The sequence below is a fragment of the Xiphophorus couchianus genome, chromosome 15 (assembly GCF_001444195.1).
Source record: "Xiphophorus couchianus chromosome 15, X_couchianus-1.0, whole genome shotgun sequence".
Taxonomy (NCBI): domain Eukaryota; kingdom Metazoa; phylum Chordata; class Actinopteri; order Cyprinodontiformes; family Poeciliidae; genus Xiphophorus; species Xiphophorus couchianus.
Genome location: NC_040242.1, coordinates 21,561,399 through 21,587,239, shown reverse-complemented (window position 1 = coordinate 21,587,239; position 25,841 = coordinate 21,561,399). Strand labels below are relative to the sequence as shown.

The 25,841-nt window shown below is 40.8% G+C and overlaps 1 long non-coding RNA gene across 2 annotated transcripts in view; it reads right to left on the bottom strand.

Moving 5' to 3' along the window:
• LOC114158235 (uncharacterized) overlaps positions 1–5,911 on the bottom strand; it is a 30,909-nt gene extending 24,998 nt beyond the window's left edge. For both annotated transcript variants that reach the window (XR_003598369.1, XR_003598370.1), the window contains exons 1-2: positions 5,616–5,911; positions 761–955 (exon numbers count right to left, since the gene is read on the bottom strand). This is a non-coding gene — a long non-coding RNA (uncharacterized LOC114158235). The remainder of the gene's footprint in view (positions 1–760; positions 956–5,615) is intronic.
• Between the last annotated feature and the right edge of the window lie 19,930 nt (positions 5,912–25,841).

Below are 25,841 nucleotides of genomic sequence, written 5' to 3'. Positions count from 1 at the left end.
TTCAACTATTTAAAGAAGGCCTGAAGTTCCCCAGCAGAGCGTGACATCCTGAGAAGATCCCAGTAATCATTTCATCTGTCTGTGGTTTTCCTGCTGCAGCTCATCAGGCCTCCATTTGCAGGGACATTTCTATCACTTCTTTTCCACATGGTTCCCTCTCATCCGGCTCTTTGTTTCGCTCCCAGATGGCTGCTGACTCACGTCTATCAAACACTGCTGGGCTCTCGCTGCCCACAAAACGTCTTGTGTGGACTGAAGAATGCCCTCTGCTGACTCTTTCTGCACAAAATCCGTTATCTCCAAAACGCAGACTTGCACTGGAGAGGTTTTTTTTTTCTTCTTCTTCTTCCCCTTTCTCCCCCACATAATCAGTATAAAGCCAAACTGCTTGTTGAACTCTGGCGAGCTAAAATGAAAAACCCCTTCAACTAAAACTTGTGAAGTTTGAAACAGACGTCTGGCTCTCGCAGCTGCTTGAATCGCGCCCCTGGATGCCCTATCAGCTCGGCTAGGCCCGGAAAATTAGGAAGGAAGAAAAAAAAGGCAAAAAGAGAAGAAAAAAAAGAAGCACATTAAGCTCCCGCTCTGCTGCCAGAGGAAATGATAGAATAATTTCGTATGGAAATGAGAAAGCTGTTTTACAAGGAGGAAAATTTGAAAACAGCACCGAGGGGCCTGCAGTAATTGAATGTCACTCACAGGAGGCGGGGTGGTTGTCTACTGTTTGACGCAAGCTGTAATTGCATCATGGAGTACTCACTTCTCCCAGGGAGAACGGTGAGAGAGCGAGAATCTGGTAACTTTGTGCAGAGTCACGTCCGGTCAGGATGTCGCTGCTCCTGGATCGTCGCTTAGTCACCACTTGTTGCACGGCGCTGACTGACATGACAGGGAGGGCTTCACACGCTCTGTGTCAGCGTTCTGGCTTATGAGTTACTGCAGGTGCAAAGGCAATCTGTGGATAAATGGAATCAAAAATACTGTCAAAGAGTTGAAACTGGCATGTTTGGCAGCAAGTTTAGAGGTTCTACATAGTATGGAATTTAAAGGGGCAGTTTTATGTGTTTTCCAGGCACAAAGGGCCATTTTATATAATAATATAAAATGTTACCTTTATTTGTTATAAAAACACTGTATATATCAAATATGACTTAAAAGATATTTAAGACTTTCAAGTCATATTTAAGGGAATTTTTTCATCTAATGCCTTGAAATTGGGCCTTTGTCTCTTTAAGAAGCCCCTGCTCCTACAGAAAGTCCGCCTTCAGGAAGTCATCACAACACAGCTAATCTATTAATGAACCCTTCTAGACTGAACATGTTTGTGGCAACACAGCCACATTTGCAGTTCTGTAATTCTGCAACACTTTGCACTATCTGAAAAGTTCCAACGGCTTCTGAAAAGGGAGACGTTGAGCTTTCCGGACAATATCAGGTTATTACGGTAACTTCAGACATGTATCCGAAGTAATCTTAGTAGATGATAAATTGTGGAAATGACTCCCTAGATATTGAAAGTTACAATTGTTGTGGTTAAATGGGCAAATATATTGACTCACAGGACATTTAAAGAAATCTGTACAATTAAAATAAGCAAAAAAAATATCCAGGCGAAGATTTGAAACATAGGGCTCATAGATAAAGACTGGATACTGGAAATCAGTCAAAGTTGAGCCTTTAACAACATTTTTACCAGGTGTTTGCTAATTGATGCTGGCTAGTCTGAAGGAGCTGAGAGATTCAAGTATTTTTGTAAACATGCATGAAGGAGTTAAGGCAACGCTCCAAGTAGATGTTCGAGGGTAAGTGTTTCAACTCAACTAGAGTTTGTCAGCTAAAACTTTAGATTTCGTTAGAATATAGTTTAACGAATGATAGTCAGCCACCTGTGCTGAGACTGTTAGTGATTAAATGTGTTTTTAGCCACTCAGGAGAAGCGTGACTGAAGACGAGACAATGATAAATCTCTCAGCAGACCTCTGAAAGATTCATCCTCCTCACTCCTGAGACGGTGGTTACGCCTCCGTCTGGAGAACACAAATTCTAATGAAATCACTTCAAATGCCTTTCACCCATACATTATAGTGAGCACCTCTGGCCGCAGTGGCCCAAGCACCACCCTCAAACTACAAAACTCATTACCATGACGATAATACCTCCAGATACCACGCTGTGGTTTTGTCTTCATCCGGCCTGATGGTATAGATGTTGGACATGCTATAGCAGTGTAAGCAGGATGTTAACATTGGTCATATAATCACTCAGATGACCTCTACATACATTCTGCGGGGGCTAGCTCATGGCACAGAGCTGAACTGAAAGAACCAAGATTATTCTACTTCAGTTAGTTCTTTGTCATGTTGTATTAAGTGTGAAAATGTGCTCAATGTGCTCCAATTGAAGTCAAACTACGTCCTAAGCTACATTACAAAAGGTGCTTCGGGGGGAAGAAATGGCTTTCTGTAGTCTCTGGAATAAGGTGTTTATTTCCCATGTCCAAACGGCTGCTTGGTTACACAAACGACAGTCGTTAAACATTAGAATCAGCGATATTATCTATCGCTGGAATTACAACCATATTTAGATAATGAAGCTCTAAAGAACAGAAAGTGAGTAAATTTAGCAGGGAAGTAATCTGTAGCGCAGCGGGGGTCCAGACTGTCCTAAATATTTCCCTGTAATGTACTCGGCGCTCTGTGTTATGTATGCGTATGCTCCTTCCTCTCCAGCCCCAACGCGGTAATTTGCTCGTCTTCCACCATCCTAGTCGGCCAATAAAACCGTATTGATATTCTCAGCTGCGGTGACATATTCCTCCTGGGCTCCCTGAATCTACAAATCAGAAAACAAGACCTATTAGGCCGGGCAGCGCGACTGACAGGCGGAATAAAACTGGACGAACAACGAGCCATTAAATACCTTCGCAACGGGGGAATGTGGATCAAAAACACAGAGGAAACAGAGCTGAAAGGCAGAACGGTCAGGCAGTTTACCTCTGAACAGCACAAACACAGTAAAGTCTCAGATGATGTGGAATCACAGAATATTGTTGGGACTGAGGAAGTACTGAGAATAAATGTATCCAACCATCCTCTCCCTCAGCTCTCAGCTGTAATGGCTTCATGGACGTCTCTCTAAATATTAATGAATTCTATTAAAAATCAAATTATTGGGATCGTCTCGAATGTGGCGACTGGGTGTTCAGTAAGTAAGACAGCAGCGAAGGCAACCGTAGAACCGGATCTGTGTTTGGACTGTTTTAATCTGGTTGGTGTCAAACTGGAATTCACACCGGGACTCTGACTGGGATAAAGACTGGATACTGGAAATCAGTCAAACTGAGGGAGGAGGTGAGAGGAACAGAAACTATGACTCTACCTGTGTTTTAATGAACCATAAATACCACAATAGAACTCCACCTGGTGGTTATTCTGCTACATTGTTACTCTGAGAAAAGACAATAGGGATCCAAGATGGTGGAACATGTTGTTGACATGTTGTGTTTTGGACGAGATTTGTTCATCAGTATTGGTTAATGACGAAAATAGTAATTGTCTCTTTTTTTTGTGCAACAGTGGTGTGAATAATTTGTACCTTTAAGTCATCTGAAAAAATGTTTCTTTTTATTACTTTCGCTCGCAGTAACCATGGCTAATTTGTGATGTTAGTTAGCTAAACTATGCCTCATATGTTTCAGTTTTATGATGGCCAAAGTGACAGCAGTGGTCAGAGGCCACTCTCCAATAAACTTGCAAAAAGAAAGAGAACTTTGAGCGCCGTTATCTTGAAAAACTGAAAACTCAGGACGAGGACAGCAGATTGGATATTTGGAATAAAAATACAAGTACTAGCTGGGAATCGAGGTGGACCTGAAGTTTCTGAATGAAAACCCTTTAGGCCCTTTCTGTGTTTGGATTGGTCCACATTAACCTGAGTGATAGTGATCACTGGAAGCTAATACAAAAGAGGAAGCAGGGTCTGGGTTGGTCTGCTCCTGCTGGAAGCATTTTGGAGTAACTCTGCATCTGATTTGCTCTTTTTCTCAACTTTTGTTCGACTTATATTTGGGTTGAGGCATTTATTTTTTTAGACAATCATTCCCTCTGGTTTGGGATGCTGTGCAGCAGGAGGGATGTTTTTTCTTTTACTTTCTCACTTTCAGACAGTTGTGATGATGTGGGAGCGAATAGAAGTATTTTTGAATTGAATTTAAATTAAATTAATTGAATAACCAAGATGGCTTATTTTTCTTGGAACACAATAAGCAGGACGCAGCAAACAAAGTCAACGGCACAAGCTGAGATGTGAGTTTCTACCAAAGAGCTGGAAATTATGGTTTTACACTGAAGACTGCAAAACAAACAAACATGAAATAGGAGAAAATATTGGCAAATGAGAACTACACAACATTTGTTAAGAATCTTTTTGAGCTTCAACATGAGCTGGGTTTGCGGTGTGTTGAATGTAAAAGCCAGGTCTGTCCAGATAAATGACCTCAACTCATGATTATTCAACCATTTTCAGTAATAGATTTTGAAGTCGGCCCAAGCTAATGCACTTTATGACAAATTGGAGCTGAACAATAGGCATATCTTCATAAAATATCAATAACTGTAGCTGGCTGTGTTTTGGTTGCCTCTGTTTATCACAAGTCCAATATAATCTTTTTGCCTTTAAAGCCAAACTGTCAAGATATTTTATTCGATATTTTCACAAATACACGGTTTTCATTACCATTGTTTTTCAGACACATATTTTCTTTATTAAATAACGCATTCCTGCACACAGTTAGAATTACAGCCCTGACCTCCTCTGGTCCTTTTTATAACCCTTGGTATTTTACAGTCCTTCTTTTGCTCAGGGGTGTTGTGTAAATGTCAAGCTACCATAAGTGAAGTAGTTTTTTGCTCACTCTGTTTGAGACAGAGAATATAGCCGGCCACTGTAAAAAACACTGTAAGCACCAAACCCTGCTGTTCTCTGATTTGCTGGGTGAGGAGGGAGACGGATGGATGCTAAACATGCAGGTCTCATGTGAAGCCCATGCTGAAGATGTTGAAGTCTGTAGTCAAGCCGTGTCTTGACTTGAGACTCTGAAGTCTCTCTATCACCACAGTTCAACCACTTCATTTTCTGATGCTGAGGTTCTGTTGGACCTCAGCGCAGCGTTGTGGCAGTACCTGAGTTTCTGTCACGAATGAGCGCAAATCTAGGTCTATATTCTGTCAAAAGAACACAGTTTCCCAAATGTGGAGTCTCCATTAAATAAGAAATGACATTAAAATCACATGTGAATAAACTTGTTCATGTTGTCGTGGAAAAAACACTATTTCCTTACTTACCGATAAGAACTTTCACTAGAACCTACAGCCTAGAAACCCGTGGTTCCCTTTTTCCCCCCAGTTGTTGGGGGGACATTCACCCCCCACTTATGTTTTTATTATTTTTGTTTATTTTATATATATTTTTATTATTTTCCTGTGGGACTTTAACCCAACTTTAACACCGTCAATCTCTATTCCCCAGGGTCAAAGGTTTATCGGATCCTTTGCTATATTAGATTAAAAAATTTATAATTTGTAAAATTAATTTGTTAGCCTGAGTGAGTATCCCACCTGGTAACAGTGGTTTTCAGTTCGTTGATCCCAGCGCTGGAGCCGTGGAGCCGACCAACAGCCCTGGACGGCCATCATCTTAAACGAGGTTTGAGGCTGGAGTTTAGTCCAGGTCGCGCTCTTAACGCTGTTCGTCGACGTCCTCAGATGTCCAGTCGAGGGATCCGGGTCATGGCACCAAACTGTTGTGGAAAAAATACTATTTCCAAGCACTGTTCAGGTGAAATCACTCAATCAGGTTTATTCATATATTGTGCAAAATACAGAGAGCTTGTAGGACAATCAGTAATGAAGCAGGTCTGGATGAAAAGCTGTCAGGCAGAGAAATACATGAGTTTTATACCAAGGATAAAGAATTAACAACAAGGAGTGAGACAGTCTGGTTCTGATGCAGCTGTAGAAAACAACTTCCAACCTTCTACATGTAACCCAAATAGTTCTTTTGGTGAGAATTCATAAGCATTCATATAACATGACTAGCAGATGTGACCTTATTGTAATTTTTCCATCACAATGTGTTGTCATGGTTTTCGCCAGTAGATGTGAAAACAGTGTTTCCATTGGAGTTTAGTGAAATACATTTAGTTTGATATGGCTGAAAAAAACGTGTTTTTTTTTTTTCCTGAAATTGATGTGTTTCCTTTAAGCAAATTCATTTTCGTGATTGGTCAGTGGAAACGCTGCTGCTGTTGACTGAAGCAACTGGAGACCTGGTCAGACTCTCTGGTCCAGAACTCAATTGGTGGGAATCTTATCTAAAGATCAGTGACATTTTTGTGTCAACAGGTAACTTCTCATCGGAACAGACAGAAGTCATGTGGGGTTCCGCAAGGTTCAATCCCAGGACCCTCCTATTTAACATCAACTTGCTCCTCACTAGCTGAGACTATGACTAATATTAGTTACCATAACTATGCAGATGACAAACAGCAACAGTGTCTTCACAAATCTGCCTAAAAAAAGTTGCAGTAGTTGATCCAGAACGCTGCTGCTGGTGTTCTGACTAAAACCAGGAAGAGATTGCACATCAACCCCAGTCCTAAATCCTTCCATTGGATCCCTGGAGCTCAGAGAAAAGACTTTAAAAATACTTCTGTTGCAGCATTCAACTTCTATGCACCAAAGATCTGGACTAAATTTCCAGCTGAAACAAGAGTTCCTTTAAATCAAGGCTGCTTAGAGCTGCTTTTGATTAGTAGTAATTGGAACATTGATCAACGTATTTGTGTTGCTGTTTTATTGTTTTTAAATTTTCAGATTTTGCAGTGTCCCATTGTCATCTGAATTACTTTTCTTTAATAAAAAACCACAACATCAGCTGAGAGCGCAGGTTTAGTTTAAGCCATGCATACATCAATAAGTAGTAATGATGAACAGTTTGTGTCTGTTGCACTTTTCTTTTATGTTAACTTGATACTTACACTATATTTCTGTGCATACGTCCAAGTGTAAAGCTGATCAGGTCTCTTTCTGAAGAAAGGAAACACTTGATGGTGACGCTGAGCTCAGCAAAGTTAAAGCAGAAAACATCACTTAGAGTGACTGAAAGAGGAGTCAACAGCCAATCGAAAGACTGGAAACCAAGCTGAAAACATCTTGCACATTGGGATCCAAGATGCCACATCATTTCATGTGCAAATGAAGCAGTGGAGAGCTGGTTTTCTCCCATTTCATCTCCTTCGTCATAATTACATCTTCCTTTCTCCCCCGGCTTCCACCTACCACTTCCCTTCCTCCTTCTGGTTTATCATGCACAACTGTTCCAGATAAGTTTCTGTTGCCAGGTTCCCTTTTGTGTGTCCCAGATAAGTAGGGCAGCTTCAATCATTTTTACCAAGGCCCACTTTGAAAGCTAAACTTTCACGTCTTCTGGAAATGTTACTTCCTTCGTTCCTGCAGCTCGCACCATTTAAGATCTGATTCGGCAGAATCTTCGTACTGAACGTGGCTATGTTCAGTGAGTCAGCCTTTCAGGTGTGTCTGTGAGGACACACATCAAGGCGCTTTCCTGGCCACTGAGGTGGATGATCGCTGGTCTGTCCTGGAAATTCATGGATTTACTCGGCCATTACTGCCACAAATCCTGCCTGAGTCGCGTGATGTGGATCCACAGATGGCTGAGTGAACAGAGCAGAACCGCTGTGTGACTCAGGTGGCATGAAACCCATTTCTGTAATGAGCTCCATACATCAGAGGAAATACATGTTGACAAAAGAGAGAGTTCAATAAGGGTCGATAGGGCTGCATTTCCTTTACACAAAACTCAATCAATCAATCAATCGATCAATCGATATTCTGCTAATGTCAAAAAAACAATTTCGCAATAGTTTGGTTTCCATTAAATAACAAACACAATTAAAATTATTCATGTATAAGTTTGTTCATGTGATAAGTGTCATGATCTGTGTTTTCTGTGTTTAATTTCGAGTTTTCGGTGTCTCTGTGTCTCCGTGTTGTCCTGTCTCCCCTTGATTAGTTCCCAGGTGTTTCTCGTTCCCTGATTACCCCCAGTGTATTTAGTGTCACCTGTGTGTCTGTTCTTTGTCGGGTCCTCGTCTAATGTGCGTTCGTGTTGTTCCGTGTCCATTCCTTTTTACGGTTGCTACCGGTGTCGAGCCCTGGTTTCCGCTCGGCCGTGCTGCCCGTTATTTTGGACTGTGTTATTCTGGACATTCTTTATTAAATTCATTATTCATCCTACCTGGGTCTAAAGCGTCTGCCTCACCACTCCACCTCACACCGTTCCCTGACAATAAGTCTTTAAAGAACAAACCTCCAACTGCTTCCTGTCGTCGTCTTCTTCGTGGTTTGCGCCAACATCCTGCGGCTGGTCATGTGACTTGTGTGATGAGAAAAAAAGTGTTTCCAGTACAGTTTTGTGAATTCAACCAATTTTGATACGGCCAAAAAAAAAACAAAACTCATCCCACCGCCCAAACCTTTTATCGACTAATGAGTTTTTTTTTAATTAGGAAAGAAATGTATTTTCAAAGTGTCAATGTCACCGTTATATGGTTAATGGAAACACAGCTAGTTTCAGGCCTTCTCCCCAAAGATTGGATTTTATTTTCTGTTTCAAAGATAAAACGCAACTTTGCAATGAAAGAATAGTTTAATTCTTTCGAGAAACTTTTTGAGATGTTATAATTAATGTATGACCAATGCTCCAGGACTGAGTGTGTGTGCGTGTGGGCCTGTGTGTGTTTGTAGTTAATCTCTAACAAAGACCTTTCCAATCTGGACCTCTGATCAAAGTCCTTAAGGGGAAACACTCACCAGCCTGTCCACGGTTCACAGCTGTGGAGAAAGGAAAAGAAAATAAAGAAAAGTAGACAGAATAACATCACAACTGCCCCTCATGGCTCTGTGCTTGTTGGGTTTCTCTTCTGCACTTTGTTGCAATGATCCAACCAGCCATTTCTAAACACGACAGATGGAGCAGGATGTTCAACATGGCTTCCATGTCCTCCACTGTTGCCTGGTGTTGTGTTACAGATCACGTTGTTTGACTTAAACACCACCCTGCTACTTGACGACCCCAACCAAGCTGGAGCTCAACTGTGAGGATAAAAAAAAACAAAATACTGTAGAGCAGGACTGATCCGAATCGAGCCGCGCTGCCAGCTGTTAGTGGAGAAGGTCCATCATCTGTGATCCTGACGTTCCTGAAAGAGGAAAAATGTTCAACAGAGCTTTCATCAGTGGAGAAAAAAGCTGATAAATAAATAATTGGTTTTGACTGTTATTGCAGTGTGTCATATATGAGATTACTGTGTTGGGTTATTTAACCAACAGCTTCACAGAATCTCTTCTATTTTGTCTCATTTCCAGACAAGTTGCTATATTTAACACTCAGCTTAAATGTAGCATGTGTATGCATTGTTAAAATCTCTCTGCATTTCTTTAAAATTGAACAAGGAAACTTATCTGCACATCTCACTACAGTGAACTCAGAAAAGGATCATAAACAATCAAGGAAACTGCATGTTGTCTGTTTCCAGCTTGTAGTGGATCTACAGTCAGTGAGGAACAAACATGTTCCATCAGCAGCTCACGCAGAAACCCAGAGGCTGATTTAATCACTCTGTTTGTGGCCTGCAGCCGTTCCGCCATCGCTTCCAGCTGCTCAGTATCATCATGTGTTGCTCCTTCTATCTCACATCATCAGTGCTTTTTGTTTTGCTGTGCTGTAAAAGAAACAACGGCCATGGTAAAGAAGAGTAGACGATTTGGATATGTCTTTTTTTTTCTCAGTATCAGTCTCCGATAACGTCTTCTTTAAAACCTTTTCTTAAAACTTAATGATCAAACAAGTTTAAAATGTTCATTTGAGCAACAGAAACCTGACAGTTTGATAAATAGAGAACAAGCTGACACTCTGCTAGCTCACACTTTATCTCTTTTTCAAACAATAATGTGAAACTGTCTTTCTGTCCATGCAAATCCAAATCCAGACTTTGGGCTGATTTCCACATCAAAAAGAACAAGAAAGAAATGGCATTTTCTCCTGACATGAAATGTGGATTTTAACAAAAAAAAAAACAGAAGCTGAAAACTTTCTAAGACATTCCTGACATTGCCGTTTGGCCAGAGTCGTTTTGTTTGAGTGTATTACTTCCAAAACAATTTGAAAACAACATGATGAATATTTTTCTTTTCCTCTCTGTTCTCTATTTGAACTACTAGTGTGTGATACTGGGAATTTGGTATTTTGGTAATAATTACTTAAAAATAAATTATTGATGATTTTTATTGGTGATTTGACTTCATTTAGTCAAATGTGGTGTTGATAAAACACGAGACAAAGATTTTAGCAAAAAAAGATTTTTTTTTTTTTGTTGAGTACAACAGAAAACAATGTAAAAGTACAGAAATAACATAATTCCCTCATAAACGTCAGTTGTTTATTAAGATAGCTGAGTCAGTACACTGAGCTGAAAACTGTTTTCATTCAACATTCAGCTATATTCATATTTCAGGTTTGGTTTGCATTAATATTTTGTGTATATTTTTGAGTCTTGAGATATAAACATTGTTAAAGGGTTAATAGAGGAGCCATGTTGTGATGACTACCTGAAGGCGGAGTTTCAGAAAAAACAGGAGTTTCTTAAAGAGACAGAGGCCCAATTTCATGGTGTTGACTTTCTTTTAAGTTTGGTATATAGAGCATTTTTATAACAACTGAAGGTAACATAGTTACTGGATTGTGATATAAACTGTTACTACGTGCTATGAGGAAAACTCATAATACTGCGACTGTGGCTCTGTGGGTGGAGTAATCATCTTGTGATTGGAAGGTTGTAAGTTCAATTCCAGCTTCCTCCTGCCACATGGTGTGCAAGGCACTTAATGTCAAATTGGTGTATAAATGTCTGGGTGAAGGACTTTGAGTGGTCAAAATGATTGTTCAGCCAGAGTAGTATATTTATTCATCTATTAGTGATCCATCACTAATTATTTAGATTCGGACACAGGTATTCAGTGCGAATCATCCATTCTTTGCTCCTGGTTGGTATACGTTAGAGACATTCTGTACACCTGAAAGAGTTTTCATGAATAAAGCCAAAGCGTTACACACAACACAGAACGTGTCCACTATGATATATTGCTCCTCTGTCCCTGTGAAGCCACAGATCAAGTTCTGACAGCTCTTACAGAGAACCCATCGATCCCTGTCCTGTCACGGTAACAGGCTGTCGTGTCAGGAGGATTCGCTCCGAAGCAACGGGCTCCAGCAACACATTCATCAAATCCAAGCCGCCCCTGAAAGTGTTCATTCAAATGGCATCCTGTCGGCTCGCGAGGCTCTTTGGGAACATATTGCAGCTAACGAGCTTGTTGCTTATCGTTTTGGAGCATGCTTCAGCTGGCACCTCGGCCTGATTTAAACAGCTTGATTGATGGAACGGATTTGTGCCGCTGCCAACTCGCTGCGAAGCCAATCACCTGGTTGGAGCTGCTTGGAACTGATTTCAGTGCAACTTGGCACAAGTTTCAAACCGATCACATCCATAGAAGATTCATAGTTTCCGAGGTGAAAGGTTTAATGTAGGCTTTATGTGAGGGTAACTTCTTTCTAAATATGAGGTATTTTGTTGAATGTTATTTTAAATTTGGCTGCTTCCCTGACTGAGCAGTCGGCTATCAGAGCCATGAGTCATTAGACAGAGAGAGAGGGACACACGGTGTAATCCTCGCCGAAAAGACGATGCAGAAATAGCATCCTTCATCTTGATTTTCTTTGCGCATGCTGCCTTCTACATATGACAGCTGGAGAGGGAGATGGGCGAGGGGTGGCAGAGATGGTGATCCTGGGACAGAAGGCATGATTGCTTCATTTGTTTCTTGTCCAACTCAATTGTGTGTTTTAGCGGTTAGCCACCGACTCATCCTGAGATCCCTTTGATAATGTTCTACTACTGAAATATATTTCATCTTCTGTCTGCACAGGAACGGTTCTGTGTGAAAAGCCTCGAACCTTTAAATAACTCCTGCATTTCTGGACTCAGGTTCTAAAAGATCCCTAAAGCTTCATTCCAGGAGATCTGCCCAGGAGTGGCCGGCCGTCCTAAAGTAGTTCAAGAGTGCAACCAAATCTCATGAGGCCACTAAGAACCCAGAACAACATCTAAACCAAAGAAAGTCTGTAGGATTTCTAAAGGGGTCGTTTCCCCTCCATTCATTTCTTATGGAAATTGCCTGGCCTCCTGCAGCCAAGCAACCAGCAGAATTTGCACATGTGAGATTTTGAGCTGGTACATCTGGACGTGACGCAAGAAAATTGAAAAACTTTTGTCGCTATCGTGTCCCACGTGTTGGGTTCACCCAGAGTAGTGGAGAACTGTGAGTCGCTCACCCGGTGTCGAGTCCATGAGACCGGATAAAATATGTTCTGTACTGACAAAACCAAAGTGAACGTTTGGTTCAGCTTATTATTCAAATAACTAAAAAATAACTAAAAATCCATCCATTCGTCCAGCGAGTCTCTGAGTTTGCGGCATTCACTCCACCTGAACAAAAGCAACCACAACCCAGTAAAGGTAAAGTAGTTTTTATGGACCACCTGCTGCTTTTCAGAGACAGGATGATGACGTAGAGTTTGAACATTAAGTAATGTTCAAACAGGTAGAAATCGTTTAGATGTGCTTATCTTTAACAGACTGGAACCCTTCAAGTAAAGACAGTGAGGAGGGTGTTCGTTCGCCAGAGATTTTCCTGTTTCCAGGGTTTTAAATGAATTCCTGTGAACTGCATACAAGGCAGACATAAAGACAAGGCATGAAAAAGGATCAGAAAGGGTAAAAATGCCTTTGATGTGTAATAAATGCTTTAATGCTCATCCATTTTCTACTAGGAGGTAACTAAAGGAGGCTTAACTTTAAGCCCAGGGTTTTATAATAATTGATTTTTTCCCCCTACCTTTTACTATAAGAAAATATGAGCATGAAAATAGTTAAGGTTTAATCAGTGATAGACAGCTGAACATGTCAAATCGGGCACGGCTTGAATGCAGTGCAGAGCATTCTGGGTAAATAAAACCGAAACAAACCTGCGTATCTCTCGCTAGCAGGAGAAATGACTTGTGGTCAGACGTGACGTAAAGAATTAGTGAAGGTCTAACAAATGAATCCTACAGCTGGGATCTGACGCTGCCGCCCTCTTCTTCTTCTTCTTCTTCTTCTAGATTTTTATTTCCAGTTGGCAAGAAATGTCTGGCATGCACTACTGCCACCTACTAGTGTGGAGTCTGGCTCAGAATGTCTATTTTGTTTTAGACATGTATTATTTAATCTTTTTTTTTTTTTTTTTAATCAACTTTGTCTTCCTAAAAAACGAATTGAAATTTGAAAACTTTTACTTTCAGAATCTGATGTTTCTTTATATTTTCCAAATTCCCCCAACACTCCAACATATTAAAATCAACAAATAAACTCATACATGAATAAGCTTGTTCCTTCAGTGGGTCTCGGTGCAGCGCCCCCACAGGGGAACAGGCTCCCCTCGATGAATCATTAGAAGCCATGCAGCGCCATCATCCTCTAACCACTTTCTGTCGTCGCCTTCTTCGTCGTTTTGCTAGTAGTATCTTACGATCGCTGATCATGTGAAATAAAAAACCCACCTCATCCCAGCGCCAAAACGTTTTTATTGAAAAACAAGAGTTTGTACGAAATTTGAAAACAAATGAATCAAATCTATTTTCAAAATGGTCATTGGGGAGGCAGCTGGTGTGAGCTGAAGCTGCTGATCTGTGGTGATGCAGCTGAACCTTTTCCTTCCTGCAGTCGGTCGTCTTACCTGTTACATGTCCTTCATTCCTGATGGAAGAAGCTCCCTGACAGTGTCAGTCTGTCTGTCTGCCGTCTCCTGCTGATGTTAATATTTACACGCTGGCACCACGCCGAGCCGGTTTAAAGCTCATCTAAAGGTCGTCCTCCGACACCGGAGATGCACACTGGGAGCAAATGGAGGTCCTGCTGGGGAGAGTACAGTACACACTCACACACCGACAAACTAACACACACAAACACACTCCATAATCCCTGTAGATGTGAGGTGAGAGCGGCTAAATGGCAGCCATATTGAGCTGCTGGAGCAGGAGCCTCTTTTATTTCTGCACCTGAGCAGGTTTCAGCTCGGCTACTTTAATGAGCTCATGTCTGCTGGAGAAGATGGAGGGAAATAAAAATGATTGTATGAAATATTTTGAGGCCTGATTTTTCACACTCATTATGAGGAGCTGCCAGATAAGCCGTTGGGTTTTCTGTAAAAAAAACAAATAAAAAAAACAATGCGTTTTATTTGTTCCAACCTGCCTTTTCTCTGTAAGAAATTTCATTCACTTCAAATTACATACAGGTAGACTTTATTATTTTGGCAGTTGGGTTAACAGGATCTGAATGCAAAAGCATCACACACTAGAGGTAATCGATCCAGAATATCTATTGGATCGATACCAAATCTATATCAGAAACAGATCAATAGTATAGAGATCAGATCAATGCGTTAGTTTCAGATTCCCTCTTGAAATTTCTTGTGTATTGTAGCTTCTGAACTCTACTGTAAAACGTTTTTTGCTTTGATTTGCTCTCAAATGCTAATTTCTTTGCACTTCATTTATGTAGAAAACAATCCATACAAATATCTTTTGTTTTTCTATTGTTTCTGTTCATCATTCATCAAAAAAAAGAGAAAGAAAAGTAATTTAGGCGTCTATAAGTTTTATCTAAATCGAAAAAAACCACAAAAATGCCCAAATATCTGAATTTTGATGATACATGGTTCTTCAATAAGTATCGGTATCGATGATATCGACTCTGTTTTTACTTAGTATTGGATCAAAACCAAATGTGCAGTATTACACACCGTTGTCACACATTCTCATGATTTATCACTGAACATCTTTACATCTATTCTCTACTTGTGGGATTCTGTCAGACCTCTGAGCTCCGTGGTTGTAACATGACAAATTCATCAGTGTTCAGTAATATTTTTGCAATGTAAATGTTTCCACGTAGAAACATGACAGTGAGAAGAAACTGCCACATTTTTGAGGTGGAACAACTGTTAGACTTTGTGTCCCAAGGCTTTAATGTTAGTGGCATCACAGATAAAAAAAAAAAAAAGTTTTTCTAGCAAATTTCTAAGATTATTCTCAAAATAGTTTTCCAACTCATACATTTTCTAGAATCATGGACATTTCTGAGCTTGAAAACTTAAGACTCTCAAAATGCTCAACTTTTCAAATTAAGAATTTTTCAAATGTCTTTTCTAGAAAATGTCTGAGAATAATCTCAAAATTTCAAATTTTGGGTGGAAATTCACTCCTTTTTTATATCTCCAGTGCCCTAATATGCTGTCATGATGATAACATTTTAGTCATTGACCTGATTAAACTTCATACTGGACAGATACATAATGCTTATGGCTCCAAAAGGTTCAGACAGACTGATAGCTGGATGGAAGGATGTTGTTACCCGTTTAAAATTCATTATAATAATTATTATAATTTACGGTAAAATACCAGTAGCTGTATAATTTTTTTTTCCATATAATTACTTTATTTATATACATCCAGCAAGTACAGCTGCCAGTATTTTACCAAAAATTAGAGAAATTTTTTTCAGTGTGCTTTGTTATATATAGTCTTTTGTAAAAGAGCAAATTTCTTATTTTGGAACAAAACCCTTTTTGTCTGATGTGACCTAAAGTCTGCCACGCTCAGTGTTTGCAGATTCTTTCTATCCTTGGGTACATTCAGTCTTTTTCCTCTCTCTCTCTCTCTCATTAATTTGGACTTTCTCTTTGTTTACTTGCCTTCGGGATAACGTAGCACAAACTTTGAATATGTAATCAGATCCCAGCTGCACGGACACACAAACAGGAACTGTGGCCGAGCCCAGAGGGAAGGTCAGGAGGACGAGTTCCACCGGTGATCCAGGAACCGGAGGACGAGTTTCATTATTGTCTCAGTGGATTCTTAATGACTAAATGACTAAAAGTAATCAATTACGAATTTAACGATGGCACTTGACTTAATGTCATGTATTAATTGTTGATTCTATGTTGCAAGACTTTGTGTTTTTGTGTTTGTTTTGATGTAAAGGACTTTGGAATGCCTTGCTGCTGAAATGTGCTATACAAATAAAATTTGATTGATAAATATACTTATATATATATATATATATATATATATATATATATATATATATATATATATATATATATGCTTTGAGAACATGAGATTTACCTTCTGTTTAAATCTAATCATCACACCTGGTTTGAATCTGACTCCCTCAGGTTACATATTTCTACACCCAGCAGCCACTTCCTGGGCTCCACCGTTTCATTTACTGCCTAAATGCTGTGAAGACGTCTTGCTAAAGAAAGAGAATTTGGTTGAATTTGAACATGGAAGAGCTGCTGGAACCGGAGTTGATAGTTCACGTATCTCACAAGCCGCTGATCTGCCGGGATTTCCAACCAATTCTCACTTTTACAAAGAAAACATCCAGCAAGCAGGAAGATGGAAGATGATGCCGTGTTGATGTGTGAGGTGAAAGGTCAGACTGTTTCCAAATGATGAAGGTAAGAGTAGCTCCAATAAGGACTCGTTGTTACAACCAAGACAGGTGAAACGGGTCTCTTTGAAAAATGTGTTTCCGTTTTCTCCTTTAGTGCATCGACTCTTTCATGGAAAAGCCAAAAATGACTTCAAGCGAGAGTTAAAAACTTACTTATTGTAAAACTGTATCATATTTCTAATGCTTCATAATGTGCATAAAAAACATTACAGAAAACATGGCTGCTGGGTACTTCTTAATGTCCATGTCACCCACTGAAAACAGAAAACAGTTGATCCAACTGAACTGAACAAGTAATGCAATGTAATGTTTTTGCCTGTTGAACAGATTAGCATGCGTTACTCACCAACACTGTCGTCCACCTCATTTCATCCAGTTGTGAAAACATTCGACCTCTTTTGGTGTCAAGAAATTTCTTCAATGATTAATGGAACGTGTTGGAGAAGAAGGAGCGAGAGCGCAGAGATCTGTGTGAAGGCCTGCGCCGCGTGGAGGAAGGCGATCCATAACCCCGACCCAGACCGGGAGCCGGAGAATTGATTGGGCCCTCTCTGAGGAGCCATTGATGTCGGCTCTGCCATATTGGATGGCAGAAAAAGAAAGAAGAGATGAGAGGAAGGATGAAGAAGATGGAGGAACAGAAGCAGAGGAGTACATGAGGTTAGCAGGACGAAGAATCGTCAGGTAAAATGTAGAATGACTTCCTTCAAAGCTTTTTCTTGAGTTCTGGTTCACATTCAGCTCAGTGGATTTGTTTTCAGTTTCTCGTATTTCCTCCCGTCCCCTGCTGTGTGACCATCATGCATCTGGACTGAGCCGGAGCCGGAGCCGTGCTCTGTGTCGGCTCAGGTCAGCTGAGTTTGGAAACTGTCATCATCGTGAAGAGGTCCGACTGACCGGATTCAGCTCTTCAAATTAAAACAGTCACGATCAACAAAATTTGGCTTTTTAATTTAAAAAAAAAAAAAAAAATCAGGTAAATGTTTAATGTTAGACTGAAAACTGACTTCTACAAAAATAATGACAATTAAATAAAAATGTAAAACACAAGTCATTGCATAAATATTCTCTCCCTTTGAAGTGCCTGACCTAATTCAACAGAGGTCCAGCCAACTGGTGTCTGTCGTCTTACAGTGAGTGGAAGGAACATCAGCTGAGTGTCTCCAGTGATTGCAGTGTAAAGACTCCTGGTTCTGGAAGGTCCATTCACTGATTAGTCAGGATTCCTGGCAAGATTGCTCCAGCCAATCAGAGAGCATGTTATTGAGAAGTAGAAAATACTCAAAATCTCAAAACTCTGAACATTCCCTGGAGTTAAATCCATCATTAAGAAATGGAGGCAATCTGCTCCATAGGTCAGGTCTGAGTGACCGTGAAGAGGAAGACCAGAGCGAGGACACCAGGTCACCATGACAACGCTGAAGGAGCTACAAGCATGTAAAAGAGGAACATAAAATAAATACTGCAACACCGAGAGAAATCCTGCCGAAACACTGTGACTTCAGAGAACATTTATTTCCCAGTGAGACCTGAAGCGCCCGGCTAACGCTACACGGAGATGGTTGGACAACAACATGGTGGATGTTCTGGAGTGACCTAGTCAAAGCCTAGATGCCTGGGACTGTTTTTTGCAGGACTCGAAAACGACTGCTCACTTACAAGGAAGCTACGGCTTTGGAGAACAGTCATCTAGTAAATACTGAGTTAAAGGGGCTGAATATTTATGTACCACTTTTGTAATGCTTCCATGTTTAGATTTAATTGTCACTATTTTGAAGAAATAGTTTTTTCTTTTCTTTAACAGTTTTTTTTTGTCAAAAAAAGCAAACATTGTTGATCATGATTGATTAGTAACAGTAATAATGAACTTAAACGTCCAGTGCAGTAAATACTTTGTAAATCTTCTTGTCTTGTTTTGAGTCATTTTGTTGCTTGGACTGGTCCGACTCTGGTCCGACTCTTCAGGCTCTGGTCCGACTCTGGTCCGACTCTTCAGGCTCTGGTCCGACTCTGGTCCGACTCTGGTCCAACTCTGGTCCGACTCTTCAGGCTCTGGTCCGACTCTGGTCTGACTCTGGTCCGACTCTTCAGGCTCTGGTCCGACTCTGGTCTGACTCTGGTCCGACTCTTCAGGCTCTGGTCCGACTCTGGTCCGACTCTTCAGACTCTGGTCCGACTCTGGTCTGACTCTGGTCCGACTCTTCAGGCTCTGGTCCGACTCTGGTCCGACTCTGGTCCGACTCTTCAGACTCTGGTCCGACTCTGGTCTGACTCTGGTCCGACTCTTCAGACTCTGGTCCGACTCTGGTCCGACTCTTCAGGCTCTGGTCCGACTCTGGTCCGACTCTGGTCTGACTCTGGTCCGACTCTTCAGACTCTGGTCTGACTCTGGTCCGACTCTTCAGACTCTGGTCCGACTCTGGTCCGACTCTTCAGACTCTGGTCCGACTCTGGTCCGACTCTGGTCCGACTCTTCAGACTCTGGTCCGACTCTGGTCCGACTCTTCAGACTCTGGTCCGACTCTGGTCCGACTCTGGTCCGACTCTTCAGACTCTGGTCCGACTCTGGTCCGACTCTGGTCCGACTCTTCAGGCTCTACAGAACCAGTGACAACAGGACCTGTTGGTAAAGTGATTACTGCTGGTTTTGTTGTGTCAAGCCAAAAAAAAAAACAACAACAAAAAAACACGTCACTTCTTCTACAGTCAACCTGCCACTGTAGCACGAGCGCCTGGAGATCCACGCAGACATTCTTCCTCTACACACTCCACTCAGAGATACACACACTGCAGAAACTGAGCTTTATTGGTTTTATGAAAAACAAACAGAAGGAAGACGTGACAAACGGAGTCGTCCTGCAGCGCCGTTCCACACACGACTGTAACTGAGCTGAAAATGACACTTTGATAAATCGACAGCAGAGCTAAACTCTGAACAAGCAGCTGAGCAGGAAGCAGCGATGATACATTTAACACTTCAGATAATAAATATTGTCCTTCTAGGGATTTGTGATGCTGTTTGTGTCGGCTGCGAATTAAACAGCATGAAAAAAACCCCACTTTAACAGTAATTGGAAGAGGGATTAATCTTTAATTTCAGTGCTCAGCGTCCGTTTATTATTGGCCATTTCATTTGAATCTGCTTCCTTTCCGGGAGATTTTGACGCTTTAGGTTGGACCGGCTCACTAAAGCCTCCAGTCGGTTCTTTTCCTTGAGGTTCTGTTCATGTTTTCGGTCACCTCTGCATCAGCACCACTGACCAGCGGTAGAAAACGCACCATTTCATTTTAACTGTAAAAATTGATCAAAAACGTTGCTGTGGAAAAATATTTATTACAAGATAAGAACAGGAAAAGTCTAAACAAACGTTACAGATAACCTGAATAGTGACAAAAAGTTATTTTCACATTATTATTTTATTAATGGATGGAACAATGCAAACCAACCGGACACTCAGATTGCTCTAATCCTTGGTAAATTGTGAAAAATTAAGTTTGATAAATCATTTTTTTCTGGCTGAATTTCCATATTCCTGTATTCACAGCAGCCCTGTTTGGTTCAACTTAAACAAAGTTTGTTTGCCTCAACAGTCCAGTTTGTTTGGTGATGTGTGAATAAATAATGGAACTCTGATGCAGACTAAAAAATAAACTGTGTTCTAACCTACAAACCTTGGTCTCGGGTCAGTTAAAGCAAACTAATGCGGTTTGAAGGCCAGGCGAACTGGAGACCGCTCCAAAAGCAGGAAGTTGACTACAGCGCAAGGCATTCTGGGTAAATACAACCAAAGCAAATTCACAAGTCCAACGCAAGCAGGAGAAACGACTCGCGATCTTTTGCAAAAGACAAAAGAAAAATCCTGTAGCGACTCAAATCTGACGTCGCTCTAAGTTTTGTTGTTGTCCTCTGTGTCTTCTTCACAAGTTTTTGTGTCATTTCCTTCAGTGGTTCTTGGTGCAGCGCCTCCACAGGCGAGGAGGGGAACGGGTTTTTCAACGTGCAGTGTGAAAGTGAACCAGCTGAAAAATGGAACAAATGTTGCTCCGTTGGTTCCCAGTAGAAGTGAGTCAATGAAGCGTTAAAAGATCTCATTAAGCATCACGGCCCCATTTAAAGAGATAACCTGCCTTTAACACTCCCTGCATCCATTGCTCTGAAGTGGGCTGAAACTGAATAGATTCCTGAACTTTAGCTGTGGGTAGTTTTATCAGAATCATTGATTTCTGGGCACCACCAGACCCTCCCAGAGTGAAATGATTTATTAGAACTAATGGTTCTGTACTTCAGTTCAGGGCATTTGCTCATTTCATGAGCTGCTTCATCCTCAGTTCAAACTCTCTCAATAAATGTCTATTGCAGTCTGTCGTTTACCAAGTTGATAGAGCTTTATGAAAACCCTGAATCATAATAATAATTCAGTCATTTAATAGGTGGCAGTATTACTTAGCCTGCGTGAGGCCGAGCAATAAAAAGTAGCTCTAGACTGAGCTGGAGGAAGAAGGACATTATTTTCACCTGGATTTGAAATACTATGACACCTGCAGGTGAAAAACAATCACATCTTGATATTACAGAAGCTCTTGGAAACTAATCTACCAATCAGCAACATGAGAACTGCCGAGTGCACAATTTCATTTCTGCTCTCCAACTGAGTCATAATCATGAAGTGGAAGGAGAACAACTGGGAGACCCTCCAGACGGTTCCTATTAACAGCTTTAAGATAGTGTTCACTGCAACACGTAGGAGGTTTATGGACTGTTCTATAACACATTTAAATATTGTATAAAATTGTTCCTAAACTTTGAGGTGAAACTTCTTTAAAATACTTGAGAGTGAAGAAACGACTCAGATCTGGGACGTTTTTCCTCATAGACACCTGAACAATGTCTCCACATGTTGTAAACTCAGTTGAGCCTTGCTTTATTTAATTAGTCTCTTTAAATTAACAAACATAAAGTAGACATTTGAAGCGCTTGCTTTTTGTCCTTCAGTCCTCTGAGTTGGTTCAGTCCAACTCAGCCTCTTGGGTTCAACCTGCTGTGACAAAATGTTTTCTTCCTTCCTGATTTGAACCTTTTTGTATGTTTGTCACTCGTCAGTGTCCCATAACATTAACACAATTTAAATATTAGTCAAAAACAACACAAGTAAACAAAAAGTGCAGTTTTAAATGAAGGTGTTCATTATCAAAAGAAGAAAAAAACCCCAATCCAAACCTACATAGCCCAGTGTGGAAAAAGTGATTGTCCTGTAAACCTAATGACTCGATAGGTTTGCTTGTGTCATCTTTGGCTAATATTTAAATCAGTTTTATCTTCTCAAATGCTAAAGTGCAGCTGTGTTTCCATTGACCACATAATTGCACAGTTTGAAATATCAGGTTTCCTGAGCTTAAGAGCAATCAAAGCTTAAGAGTAAAGCTCTGATTGCTTTACTCTTAAATTACAGAATACATTGAAGGAGTGCAGCGATAGAATAAGACCTGGCTATTCATACAAATACTAATTTCCATTAAAAACCTTGAGAAATAAACACAAAGGTCAGAGTTCACACGTGAGCCTCCGACGACTTCCCCCACGTTCTGCGGCTGCACGAATCCCAGAGTTCATATTCAACACGCTTCAACGCACGGAAACGCTTCAGTGTTTGTGCGGCTGGTTAGCAAACATTTGCATTCGTTCTGCTGTCCTCATCCTGCAGAGGCAGATAAAAGGTTGGCATCCAAGGCAACAGCAATGTTTGTGTTTGGAGAGGCGAGGACAGGAACTGCTGAGGGATGAAGGAGAAGGAACAAAAGCCGTGCGCCCCGTCTGCTGGCGAATGTGGACGGTGTGTGTGTGTGCAGATATACTGTACACATTTTTCTCCCACAATTCAGTGAACAAAGCAAAATAGTTTAACGCTCCAGATATTCCAATGAGCCAGTGTCTAATCTGTTCATTTCTCACATGCTGGTTATTAATCTGAGCTCAACACTCAGATTCAGACTCTGTTTATTTCTAATCTCCGTTTCCAAGCATTTTATTTTTGGATAAATTGGATAACGTCCCCGAAGTGTTAAAAATGATTTCCCTCATGTTTCCACAAAAAAAAAAAAACATGTTAAATTCTTAGACATTCAGACCAGAAACATGTTTTATTTCCGTTTTGTGCTTATTGGTATTTCTTCATCTTTGTTGGGTTTTGTTATGTTTCCTGGATGATTTCAGTCTTTAGGAAACAAAAAAAAAAATGATGTCGGAGATAAACAGAGCAGGCATAACATTATAACCACAGCCGTCGCTCACTGCCTCTACATTACGGCACCTGTGAGACGGTGAGACGAGTTAGACAGGAGGCCAACGATTTGCTGATGTGATGAAATCAGGAAAAGTGGCCGAGGATAAAGCTTTGTGACGGCTGGTCCAACAGAGCAGCTGCAGGTTTCTGCCACAAAGCTGCTCAGTGTCAGTGTTGCTCATGAAGAGAGGTCACATTTTTTAAAACTCTAAACTATGTTGTTTTTATGTTGTGCAGGTGAAGGACATACTGCTCACTCTGAAGACATTTAATGAATGACAGATTTATTTAGTTCTGTCCTAAAACTTTGGATGTTTCGTTTTCCCTCATGGTGTGGGCTGAATGACTGCTGAGTTTTTTTATTTGTTGTTTGTTTTTTTTTACGGTCGGTAGATAAGATGAGCTGAAGAGTCTCTGACTAGTTCATCTCAATGAACTAGTTACAAACATTTTAATGCGTTTAAGTTTTTAACTGTGTTTTCTTATACAAGGGTTAGCCTGGTCATTGCCTTCTTGTGCAACTCCACTCAAAAGAAATCTTGCTTAGAACACAGTCTTGTTTTTCTCCCATTGGCTTGGATTGTCTCCAGTGGACTTATTTATTTTTTGCCGGGCCAATCAGTGAACAGCAGAAGTTGAGAACGATGAAGTTGATTTTCTGCGCTTTTTTAGAGTTATAGTCTGCCTGTAGTTTCAGGACTGGCAAAGTGAAGAAAGCCGTTCAGTCCATGTTGGCCGCGCTTCAAAAGGCTGAACTAACACCAGCAGCCATCTTGTTCAGCTCTGCTCTTCTCTCTTTTGCAGGATGGTTGTTTACAGTGCAGGCAATTTCCGGTAAGCTTTCAAAGTGTCAAACTGACACTTTTTACCAGGTTACACAATGGTGCACCCTTCTTTTCTTTTCACTCAAATACCACTGGAGACAGGAAAAAGCCTAAAAATCTAATCAAAGGCTTCAAGGAGGGAGTGATTCCAAGTTCCATCTAAGCACAGATAAATATTTAAAATGTAATAAATGTGAGAGGGACAGCATAATGTCTATATTTGTCATTTTGCCTTACAAACCAAACTGGAGTAGACTGTGTGGCTCCTTAGACACCAATAGATTAAAGTGGAAATCATTATGAATAACAGTTTGGAATCAAAAATGTATTTTGAATCTAATCATGAGACAGTAAATGATTCCCAACCTGCACAAACGTGTGTGTGGCTGTGTGCACATACAGTATGTTGTGACTGACCGGCAACCTGTTGAGGGTGAAGACAGGTACCAGCTCCCCCACGACCCGGAAGGTCAGAGCAGCTACAGAAAATGCTAGTGATGGTAGAAAAGAGAGAGACGAGGGGAAAAAAAGACAAAAAGCAAAGAGTCAGCATGGTGGAGTGGAGAGGGAAAGGAGGATGCAAACGTTGCTGCTGACAGGTGGAATCAACCTGAGCCGGTTGGGGCTGATGCAGGTTGACAGGATGGCGTCTCTTCAAGGGTATGAGACACTGACAGATTGCCTGTCCAGCTCTTCTGGACGCCGTAATCAGCCGTACATGTCAGAGACCATAAACCTGCGTCTGCTTGTCCCAGCAGCAAACAGGTTTCATAAGAGCAAAGAGTCAGGAGGAGGTGGAGGCTTCTGTCAGAGCGTGACTTTAACATTTCTGTCATGTAACATATACACACAACATTATGGATGCAATAAGTAATAAAAAAAATCAGCAGTTTGTTTCTTAGTCGATTTAGGTTGAGAAGATGATTGGAAACACTAGCATAAGGGTCTGTGTAATCATATAGAAAACATGTCTCATTGTAATATTCTGTTAACAGAATAATGAACAGAAATGAAGGTATTCAAATATTAATCAATTTTGATGAATATGACAGTACAATATGATAGGTATTTCTCAAACCTACATAAAAAGAGAACCACAGAAAATGTTTGAGTTTTCAACCGAGCTTCTGCAGGAGGAGAAAACACAGCAAACCACTAGGTGTTTACCATGCACTCTGACTCTGCAGCAGAGCCTGTCTTTTTATTAAGCAGGAGAAAAGAAGGGAGTCGAGAGTGAAATGTGGGAGAGTGATAAATCAAAGAAGGGGGCTACATCCTACACACACAGTTTCACAGGACAAGGAGTATTCCAAGATAAGAAAACAGCTGCAGCTTCAAGGTTTAGGGAAAAAGCAAGTTTTGTCTTTCACACGGTTTAACAGATTCCTCCTCTCTGGGGTGTGAATACTAAACCTTTAAATGAAAAACAAACTAGTAACTACTTATGTAAGAATGATAACAAAACATAATTATTCTAACACAATATGTGTGGTGTTGTTGCGCAACACCCCCCCCCTCCTTTCTCTCTCTACTCTCTCACTCTCTACTTCCTCTTCTGAGAGGGGAGATGTGCTACCAGCTCTCCTTCTAACGGGTTAATTGAGTTTTCTAAATCTGCTGGGATTTACCCTGTCCAGAACTGAAGTAAACTCTGTTTAAGCTGGTTTCGAGAAACGATTCGCCTGGTTATCTGACGGCCTACATCCAGGTGTCCCACCCTTCTTCCCCCTGTGAATTAGCCAGACTGAGCAGCCTACAGCCAACTAGTTTCACAGAGCACACCTGTTAACGGTCGCTCGTTCTCTATTTTACAACTTGCATTTGTTATTGAACCAGGTTGGTTTTAGTGACTCAGCGAGTCCCAAGGATGATGTTTTACATTTGGGCTACCAGCAACCTAAAAACATTTTCCACTTTTTCCTCTCCAGAATCAAACATCACAGCTATTTTACAACCATCAAAGAACTTTAAGGTGACTCATTAACTGAATGTCCACAACATCTTTTAGATTTTCTTTATGCTAAATATTTTATTAGT